Consider the following 9,891-nt stretch of genomic DNA (forward strand, 5'->3'; position numbering starts at 1 on the left):
TGTTTGTTGACCCCTTCAAAGAACTCTAATAGATTAATAAGGCATGATTTCCCTTTATAGAAACCATGTTGACTTTTGCCCAACAATTTATGTTCTTTTATGTGTCTGACAATTTTATTCTTTACTATTGTTTCAACTAGTTTGCCCGGTACGGACGTTAGACTTACCAGTCTGTAATTGCCGGGATCACCTCTAGAGCCCTTTTTAGATATTAGCATTACATTAGTTATCTTCCAGTCACTGGGTACAGAAGCTGATTTAAAGGACAGGTTACAAACCATAGTGAATAGTTCCGCAATTTCACATTTGAGTTCTTTCAGAACTCTTGGGTGAATGCCATCTGGTCCCAGTGACTTCTTACTGTTAAGTTTCTCAATTAATTCCAAAACCTCCTCTAGTGACACTTCAATCTGTGACAATTCCTCAGATTTGTCACCTACAAAAGACGGCTCAGGTTTGGGAATCTCCCTAACATCCTCAGCAGTGAAGACTGAAGCAAAGAATTCATTTAGTTTCTCTACGATGACTTTATCGTCTTTAAGTGCTTCTTTTGTATCTCGATCGTCCAGGGGACCCACTGGTTGTTTAGCAGGCTTCCTGCTTCTGATGTACTTAAAAAACATTTTGTTATTACCTTTTGAGTTTTTGGTTAGCTGTTCTTCAAACTCCTTTTTGGCTTTTCTTATTACCACTTTTACATTTAATTTGGCAGTGCTTATGCTCCTTTCTATTTACCTCACTAGGATTTGACTTCGATTTTTTAAAAGATGCCTTTTTATCTCTTACTGCTCCTTTTACATGGTTGTTAAGCCACGGTGGCTCTTTTTTTAGTTCTTTTACTGTGTTTTTTGATTTGGGGTATACATTTAAGTTGAGTCTCTATTATGGTGTCTTTGAAAAGCGTCCATACAGCTTGCAGGGATTTCACTCTAGTCTCTGTACCTTTTAATTTCTGTTTAACTAACCTCTTCATTTTTGCATAGTTCCCCTTTCTGAAATTAAATGCCACAGTGTTGGGCTGTTGAGGTGTTCTTCCCACCACAGGAATGTTAAATGTTATTATATGCTTTTATATATTATATGCTTTTATATAATATATAAAATATTATAATAATATATTTATATAATAACAATTATAATAATTACAAATTATTAAATAATAAAAATTAAAATAATATGCTTAATATTAATAACAATAATTATAATTCATATATTTAAATAATAATATATTTATATATTATATGTTTTTATATATTATATACTTTTATGCTGGAATATGAGTGCCTCATCCTTTTTTACGTGAACCAATGAACTAAGCAGGAGCAAGGCACTCACATTCCAGAATAAGAGTGTTCACATATGGAATTATTCAGGAATATCTGTTCCTCAACAGCTATTCCTAAATAGCTCCATATGTTAACAAGTCCTTAGAGAGTATCCAGACTAGCCTATACTTCAAATTAATCGGTCATTAATTATCTTGAGATTAAAAAAGAACTGTGAAGATGAAAGACCATTTACAATTCCCAGCTACTCCATCCCAACATGGTCAAGTTTCCAATGAAAAACACATGAAGACTTTTTAAAAGCAAGTGTTTGTGATTTGAAAGAAAATGCAAACCCTGTCCCAAAGAGTCTCTCAATAAAAGTTACCTGTTAGGGAAAGTCTATTGACTACTTTGTCTCTACTCATCCTGCTCTGTGGACAAAGCTGCAATCTGGATGCCTCAAGCTTATTGTCTCCACATGATATTCCAGCACCTCATTTTTCTAGGATCACATCTGCTCCTTCAAACACTCCGTTATGAACCACACTCCCATTTTCCATATTGCTACTGCAATTTCCACAGCCCCAGTGCCCCCTGTGATTTAATAAGTGAAGGCCTTTCTTTTACAAATCTCTAGGAAAAGGTTTCCTCAAATAGCTTACGAGTCCTGGTGCAGACCTGCCTCTGCCCTAGCAAGTGGCAGAGGCTGCAGCGCCTTTCCCGTTCCTGAGGCGGCAGTATTCTTGCCTCCCTGTCTTACTCCGTTGTGGGAGCAGGAACAGAAAAGTTCTCTTCAGCAGAGCATGGAATAGCCTCCTTTGGGAACGGATGGAAAGTGAGATTAAGCAGAAGAAAGAGAAGAGGAAAAAGGAGGCAGTGAGTCCTTTTTTTTTTTCTTCTTTTTAAGTGGGAGGAGAGAATGAAATGGTCGGGCCATTATGACTAGCTTAAGTAGAGCCTTGCCAATAAGAAATCCTGCCCTGTTCCTATTACATCCAGACTTCCAGGGCTCACATAGCTCATAGCAAGGTTACTAGTGGTTTAACCAAGGAGAAGCATGCTTTTGGCTCAGCTAGCATGCCTGCTTTTTATGGACTACCAAGGTCCCAGTCCAGCTATAGTAATATGTCAGGCGCACATACACCTGGCTAAATTCAGGCAGGCATCAGAGAGTGATGCAACGCTGACTTTCATTGACCTGCACCTGCTTTACACCATGTCTGAATTTGGTCCAGCGAGTCCAGACTCAGAGAGGAAGACCTCTGCAACTGGTTAAGCCATTCAAGTTTGCAGCCATCAGCTGGCAGATGCTCTGCAGTTAATTAACTTATTGTAAGCGGATAGTTACTGTAAACCACATGGATGAAGGGAATCACACTATCCATGGTAATCTAACTGGGGGCGGGGGGGGGGGGGAACTTGTATTATAAATCCCTCTTAAGAAGTAAGAGACATTCCCTATTGTGGTTTACAAAGGAAGGGGGTTATTGTAGGGGTGGAGGGGCAGGCAATTATGATGTATGAGTAACACGGTGTTTTTTTAAGGAGGCAACAAGATTGGGGGAAGGGGGAGGATCAGGGTGAAATTTAAGATGCATCATGCAAAATAATATTTCTTGATTCCAGCCCTTAGCCTCCACCTCCTCTGCCCACCCCCAGAACATTTTTAGGAGAGATTGTACAACCTGGCTGGAAGTGGGAAATTCCTTGGGAACACAACATTGGTAATGGTCTGATAAAACAGCTTGCTCAGCAGCTGAGAGCTTGTGAGGAAGGACAATTGCAGGAAGATGTTAAACTGCAGCCTTATCTCTAACAGCCAGAAAGATTAACACAGAATATAAGCAATTAAATAAAATCATAACAGTACATCCTTTAAAAAGCGACTTTCCAACCATTTCTACTTCCCCCAATATCAGAGATAACAACCTGCTGTAAAAACTGCCAGACTCATGGGAATTGGAGGTGGAGAGTCAAAAAGCCAAAATGAAACCGCATTTTTGGCTGTTTTAAAAAAGGTCCCGTTCCCCCCCCCCCCCCCCCAAATCACAGAACATGCCAGGGAATTGCTGGCACTTGCTCTCTGTCTGAGAGCAGCAGCTGATGTTTCTCTTCAGTCTGCAAGGGCTTCAGTCCACTTAATTCTGATCATGAGAAAGAAAAGATTACCTCCTATTTGACTGGGTCACGGGGGAGTTTGCACCCTACGGGCCAAACTCCTCCATGATTTACAGTCAGTACAAGCCTATCACAGTCAGTGGGGTTGCACATGAGAATCTCTGGCAGAATTTGGCCCAATTAGTGTAAGGAATAAAAGTGAGTGTAAGGAGTATGGTAACTAAGAGTCTTCTTCCCAGCTCTACATGCCTCTCTTAATTAAAGACAGAGTCAGCGGAAGAACCCCCACGAGGGAATAATACCCCTTAGCTCTTATATAACACTTTTCATCAATAGACCTCAAAGTGCTTTACAAAGGTGGTCAGTATCATTCTCCCCATTTTACAGATGGGAAAACTGAGGTCTAGAGAGGTGAAATGACTTGCCTAAGGTCACCCAGCAGGCCAGTGGTGAGCCAGGAAGGAGAACTCAGGTCTCCTGAGTCCCATTCCATGGCTAGGATTCCTGTGTTCTGTTCCCCCACACTGCCACTGACTAGTTGACTTTGGAACTTTTGGCAAAAAATGTAACCTCTCCGTAGCTAATACACTAATCTTTGTGAAGTGCTCTGAGTTCATCAAAGGGAATACTTGCCCTATGCTAACCATGGAGAGAGCCAATGCAGTCAAATTAATTTGGTCAACCCTAAACCTTTCTGGCATTTCAGGCTGCCCTCTTTCTTGCCTCATGCTTTCCCCCAGCTTTCTGCCATTTGAGCCTGCCTCTGTTCTAGCACTTATAAAAATGTAACAATAAAAGAATACCTGCTTGGAACCACTGGGAATCAGATTCAACCGCTCCCCCCAACCCTCACCACAGTGCTTGTGCACTGGTTATGAACTGAGGTCAAGGACCTACAGGCTGTATTCGATCACGAAGGGAACACAGTCATGCACCACCCAAATCTAGAAGGTTCAGTCACTTATTTACCCGCTAGCTTTCACTCATGCTCTGAACAGAAGAAAATGGGAGATAAATGTGTTCAATGAATCTGCTTTCATGCCTAACCTAATTTCCCTCAGCCAATCAGCTGGGAGACTACATCATCTCCTCTGATCAGGGTATGTGTTCCTTTCTACAGTACACAGAGCCCAATGGTCCATATTGTGCGGAATGCTCAGGATATATCACACACTCTTACCCTAGTGCAACCTCTTTACCTTTGCTCAGCTACAAGCTTATTCTTTGCGGATACTATAGTAGCATAGACAAAAGGGGGGGAAAGTTGCATTTAACATCCTGATATTGAAACAACTCAAGGGAGAATAAAACTCATAACGGGTATCATTGCATTGAGGAAGGACAGAAATACATTTAAATAATTGTCTGTGGTTTGAAATTAATAATATTTTAACCAGACATAGCTAGTTGATAAGAACATAAGAGCAGCCATTCTGGGTCAGACCAAATGCCATCTAGCCCAATATCCTGTCTTCTGACAGTGGCCAATGCCAGGTGCTTGAGAGGGAATGAACAGGACAGGTAATCATCAAGTGATCCATCCTCCCCAACTTTTGGCAAACAGAGGCTAGGGACACTTCAGAGCATGGTTTTGCATCCCTGCCCATCCTGGCTAATAGCTATTGATGATCCTGTCCTCCATGAACTTATCTAGTTCTTTTTTGAACCCTGTTATAGTCTTGAACTTTACCGCATCCTCTGGCTAAGAGTTTGGTGAAGAAATACTTCCTTTTGTTTTAAAATAGCTGCCTATTAATTTCATTTGGTGACCCCTAGTTCTTGTGTTATGTGAAGGAGTAAATAGCACTGCTTCCTTATATACTTTCTCTACACCTGTCACAATTTTATTGACCTCTATCATATTCCCCCTCAAGTCATCTTTTTTTTCCAAGCTGAAAAGTCCCAGTCTTATTAATCTCTGAAGCTGTTCCATACCCCTAATCATTTCTGCTGCTCTTTTCTGAACCTTTTCCAATTCCAACATTTTTTTTTTGAGATGGGGTGACCAGATCTGCACACAGAATTCAAGATGTGGACATACCATGGATTTATATAGAGGTAATATGATACTTTCTGTCTTATTATCTATCCCTAGCTGAACTGCCTGGGGTCCATTCGGTGAATTAGATTAGGAATGCTTATTTAAAAATGTTTTTCTAACCCCACCGAGCCTTTTTTCTCCATGGATCCACAGCGGCATGATCCATTTAAGCCATTTTTGGCCAGTTTTCCAAATGGCATGCCTTTGTGAGTCAACACCACCATTTCTAGCATCAGATTTCCCATGTTTAGTACTCGGTCTTGGCCAGATGGAAGACATTCACCTACAAAGCCAGAGGCTGCTAGAAATGATGGGGTTTGACTCACAAAGGCAGGCTTTTTCCTCTCACTCAGTATGAAATAATGGCCTAGCATGATTGTCAAGACAGCGGTTCTCATACTTGCTCATAGCATGCAGCACGTGTTAATGCCCTTAGGATCAAGGATGCCTTGACTGACTCAGAGTCCTTCCCTCCCATTCATGATCATGTAACACCCTTGTGGTAATTACAGCAACTGCTTACATGAAAAGCATTTAATATTTTAATACAGTTTAGCAGCTGTCGTCCCAGCTAGCACCTTGTGAGTAAGCCTGCTCCCTGTGGGCCAAGGATTAGAGTTTGGGAACAGAGCTGGTCAAAAAATTTCTATCCCATGAGAAATTCAGATATTTTTACATTTATTTTCCATCTCAAATCGGGATGAAAAGTTGAACTATTGACATTTGTTGCAGGATGGAGAATTAAAAAAATGTTGATTTGGAAATGTTGATACACTAGATTTTGGGTCGGTTCAACATTAATCTATGTTTGCTTGCGATGCTACGGGTGCCCCCATCTCCCATTTTTCTCTATTGGCAAAAGGAAGCCAAATTAAGATTGCACAGGCACCCTTCATTCTGCCATTTCCTAACTTCAGAGTGCTTGGCTTTGCAATTTTAATAGTGTTCTTTTAATGTAATGTGTGTGTGATAAATGCTAAATATAAATGACTCATGTATTTTTTAATACCTCCTTGTGTTTTCTCTCTCTGCAGCCATCACTTGTTCTTGATGCTCGTAATCTTACGGCAAGCGCACAGAGAAAAGCACCACAGTCAAAATGAGGCATAGACTCCATACAGGATCAGGTGCTTCAGAGGAACACTACAGTAGGCAGACATGGGATAATCTGACATCATGAAGGTCTCATCCTAAACTACAGTACAGATTGGTTTCAACCCTGAAGTATGAAGTTTTTTCTCCTTTCCACAATTATTTGTTAGCATGAACTATAACAGTTCTGGCTATTGTCATTATCTGTATAAATGTCCTATACCTCTTTCAATCTCACTGCATTCTTGGTTTCAACATTATCATGTTGCAATATGTTCCACAGTCTAATTATGTGTTGTCTGAAAAAGTATCTCTCTATCAGTTTTGAATTTATCACACTTTATTTTCATGTAACATCCCTTGGCTAATTACACAGGGAGAACAGAACCTACTCTCTACCTTCGTTAGGCCATTTATTATTCTATATATTTTTATCATGCCCCCTCTTGCTCATCTTTTCTTCGGTGAACAATCCCAATCTTTTCAATCTCTCTTCATATCAGAGTCTTTTCATACCTCTAATCATTTTCAGCTCCCTTTAATTCTGCAGTGTCCTTTCTGAGATGGGGTGACCAGTGCTGCACATGAGGCAACACCATTGCATATTCTAACACCGTGGGGGTTTTTTTTTTGTTTTACTTCAGTTGCACATTGACCAGTGGTCTTTACTGAGTTGAGGTGATACAGTCAACTTAGTACACTGCAATATGTATGAGCAGTTTAAATTTTTTCTTCCAATCTGCATTATTTTACGTTTATCAACACTGAACTTCATCTACCATATTGTCCATTCATGTGAGTCCCTCTGAAGTTCTTCACAATCTTCTCTGCACTGCAACTAGGTAATTTTGTGTCTACACTATCTACCACAACCTCTACCTTCAGATACAAGATCTCTGACTCCCCGTTATATGTTTTGTTAAATATGCCAGCCCAGAAGTCTCAAAACGTGTATGTCTAAATTTAGGCTCCTGAATCTGTATTTAGACATCTACATGAAGGTGGCCTGATTGTCCAAGGTGCTTAGCATCCGCGAATTCCACTGAAGTCAATGGGAGCTCCAAATACTCTGACTCTGAAAAACCAAGACGCTTTTATTTACATGCCTAAATACAGATTCGGATGCCTAAATTTAGGCACTCCAGTTTAGATATTTTGTGTAAAATTTTCAAAAGCATCTCAGTGACATGGGATCCTAAATCCTATTTTCAAAAGCACCTCAGTTGCTTTTCAAAGTATTACCTTTTATCCTTAAGCTATAAGAAAGTTGGATCCCGGAATGCAGAGAGAAGAAATAACATGAAGGCTACGGGGCTGTTAAAAATTGTGTACCAAAGTGCTTTGAAATGCGTTTGTGTTACTACAATATTTAAGAAAGTCATAATATAAAGAAACCTATAATTGCTCCTTTCTCCCACCTGTTGTTGGTTTGATCTACGGAGGATGTAAGCTCTTCAGGGTAAGGATTTTCTCTTCCTATGTGAACGTACAGCACCTAGCATAAAAGGGCCCCCATGTAATGTTGATGAGGAATCCTAGGTGTTACTGTTCGACAAATAAAACAGTAATCTTCATGGTACTGAACTGAATCTAAGACCTTGGCTATCAACATGACCGTATGAGAACCGGAATTTTACTCTTTTCATAAAGACCTTATGCTAACATCACATGCAAGGTATTTTAATACAGTAAGTGTCCTATTTATGGAGAGATTTCTCGCTAACAAGTAGGTAAAATTCTTATTCTTTGTTCTCACTTTAATTGAGCAAGACACACAATAGATACATTTGTTTTGCTTATTAGTTTGCATTCATGCATACTCATCTGAATGTGGAAACATGCTTCGTTTGAACTCTGTACCTCAATAGACAATTTTTCCCCTTGTAATTTTTAATACCTTTTTATTCTAAAATAATCTCTGCAGATTCCCATGACTGCTAGCCAAATCTTGCATAACCCATTGGATGAAAAGCCCGTTTTATGGGTCAAAGTGACTTAGTTCAAATCTTTGAAGGGTTATTTTTTAGAAGAAATTCTTTGTAACGGGCCCCATGACTTCTATTCTTAGTGTCAAAATTAATCATTATTTTTTGGTACTTAGTTAGAGAGATAATCCACATTTAGAAAAAAAACATTTAAACAACTTTCAGTCTGAGCAGCAAAACATAACATACAGTAAAGAAAAATTCAGTGCAATAATTTTTGCCTGTGTACTAAATGGAAAGGAGCCAAATGAGGACCATATAGTCAAACCTTTTTGAACTTTATGGGATGTTTAACCTTCAGTATCTGGATGCAAGCCTTCCCACTACAGTTTTGGTTCTGACTGGATTGATTTTTTGGTGACAACTCATCTGACGGAGATCTCAAACAGCTAGGACAATGAAAACCTATTCACATGAATGTATCTCGGGGGGTTTTGCTATTCAGGATCAAAATCTCATGAGATTGCTTCATTAAATTACAGTGCCTTCCAATCCAGATCAAACCTGAACCATAGCCCACCTCACTGCAGCCAAATTAAAATATTGCCCCGAGCAAAGCATTCCTCTGTCAACCGCTGAACCTGCTAGTATGACACAAGAACTTGAAATGTGTGACAAATGAGATGTGGAACATCTGCAGGGGTTCTGCATGCCACCCTATATTATAGATTATATTTAATTATAAAACATGTTTTCGATTAGATTTTCTTACTGTGTGAATTAAATAAACTAGTTCTATCTTGTGGAACCATAAACCCCATCCCAATACGGGTCATCAACAAGGTCACAGACCTTAAACACAGGCGCCTACGCTTGAGCTAAGGATTAATTTATCTTCTCTGGGCACTGGGCACGAGAGGGGGATGTGACACACACTTTGCTTGTGGGTTACACAGTAATCTGTTAGACAGCAGTAGAACATTGGGGGTTAGGAGCCCATAAGCCTGAGTCAACTAATGTGTGTAATATCCTGCAAAATTCACTAGATTTGAGAGCTCTGGATCCTGGTTATGAGAAGAGGCTACTGACACTGTTCAGTGAAGTATAGAGAGAAAAATTACTGTACCTTGAGTAAACCACAGGGACTTCGGTATGGTTCTGTGAAAACAAAGCAGCAACAGGAAGTCACTCTGGAAATAAAATACAATAGCAGAAACAAAGTTAAGATTAAATACGCTAACAGCTATCCTCCTGAGGGGGAAAAGGTGGCAGCTCTTGGGAGTGAGAAGACATACTTTAGTGAAGACATTTACCTCTGTCTACAATATAGTTCACTCGAAGCAGCCAGCACCCTGAATAGCCCCACGCCACTTGCTTCCCTTCTGGACTTGTGGCCCCGTAGCACCATGCTGTCTAGCACACTCCCCACTCAGAAGATGCTCTGGCT

At 40.0% G+C, this 9,891-nt stretch overlaps 1 long non-coding RNA gene across 1 annotated transcript; it reads left to right on the forward strand.

Moving 5' to 3' along the window:
* The first annotated feature begins 1,631 nt into the window (after positions 1-1,631).
* LOC122464131 lies at positions 1,632-9,321 on the forward strand. Its single transcript, XR_006288040.1, has 3 exons — positions 1,632-2,144; positions 5,383-5,444; positions 6,462-9,321. It is a non-coding gene; the product is annotated as an uncharacterized LOC122464131 (long non-coding RNA).
* Positions 9,322-9,891: the final 570 nt, after the last annotated feature.

Source organism: Chelonia mydas, chromosome 1, assembly GCF_015237465.2.
Source record: "Chelonia mydas isolate rCheMyd1 chromosome 1, rCheMyd1.pri.v2, whole genome shotgun sequence".
Lineage (NCBI taxonomy): Eukaryota > Metazoa > Chordata > Testudines > Cheloniidae > Chelonia > Chelonia mydas.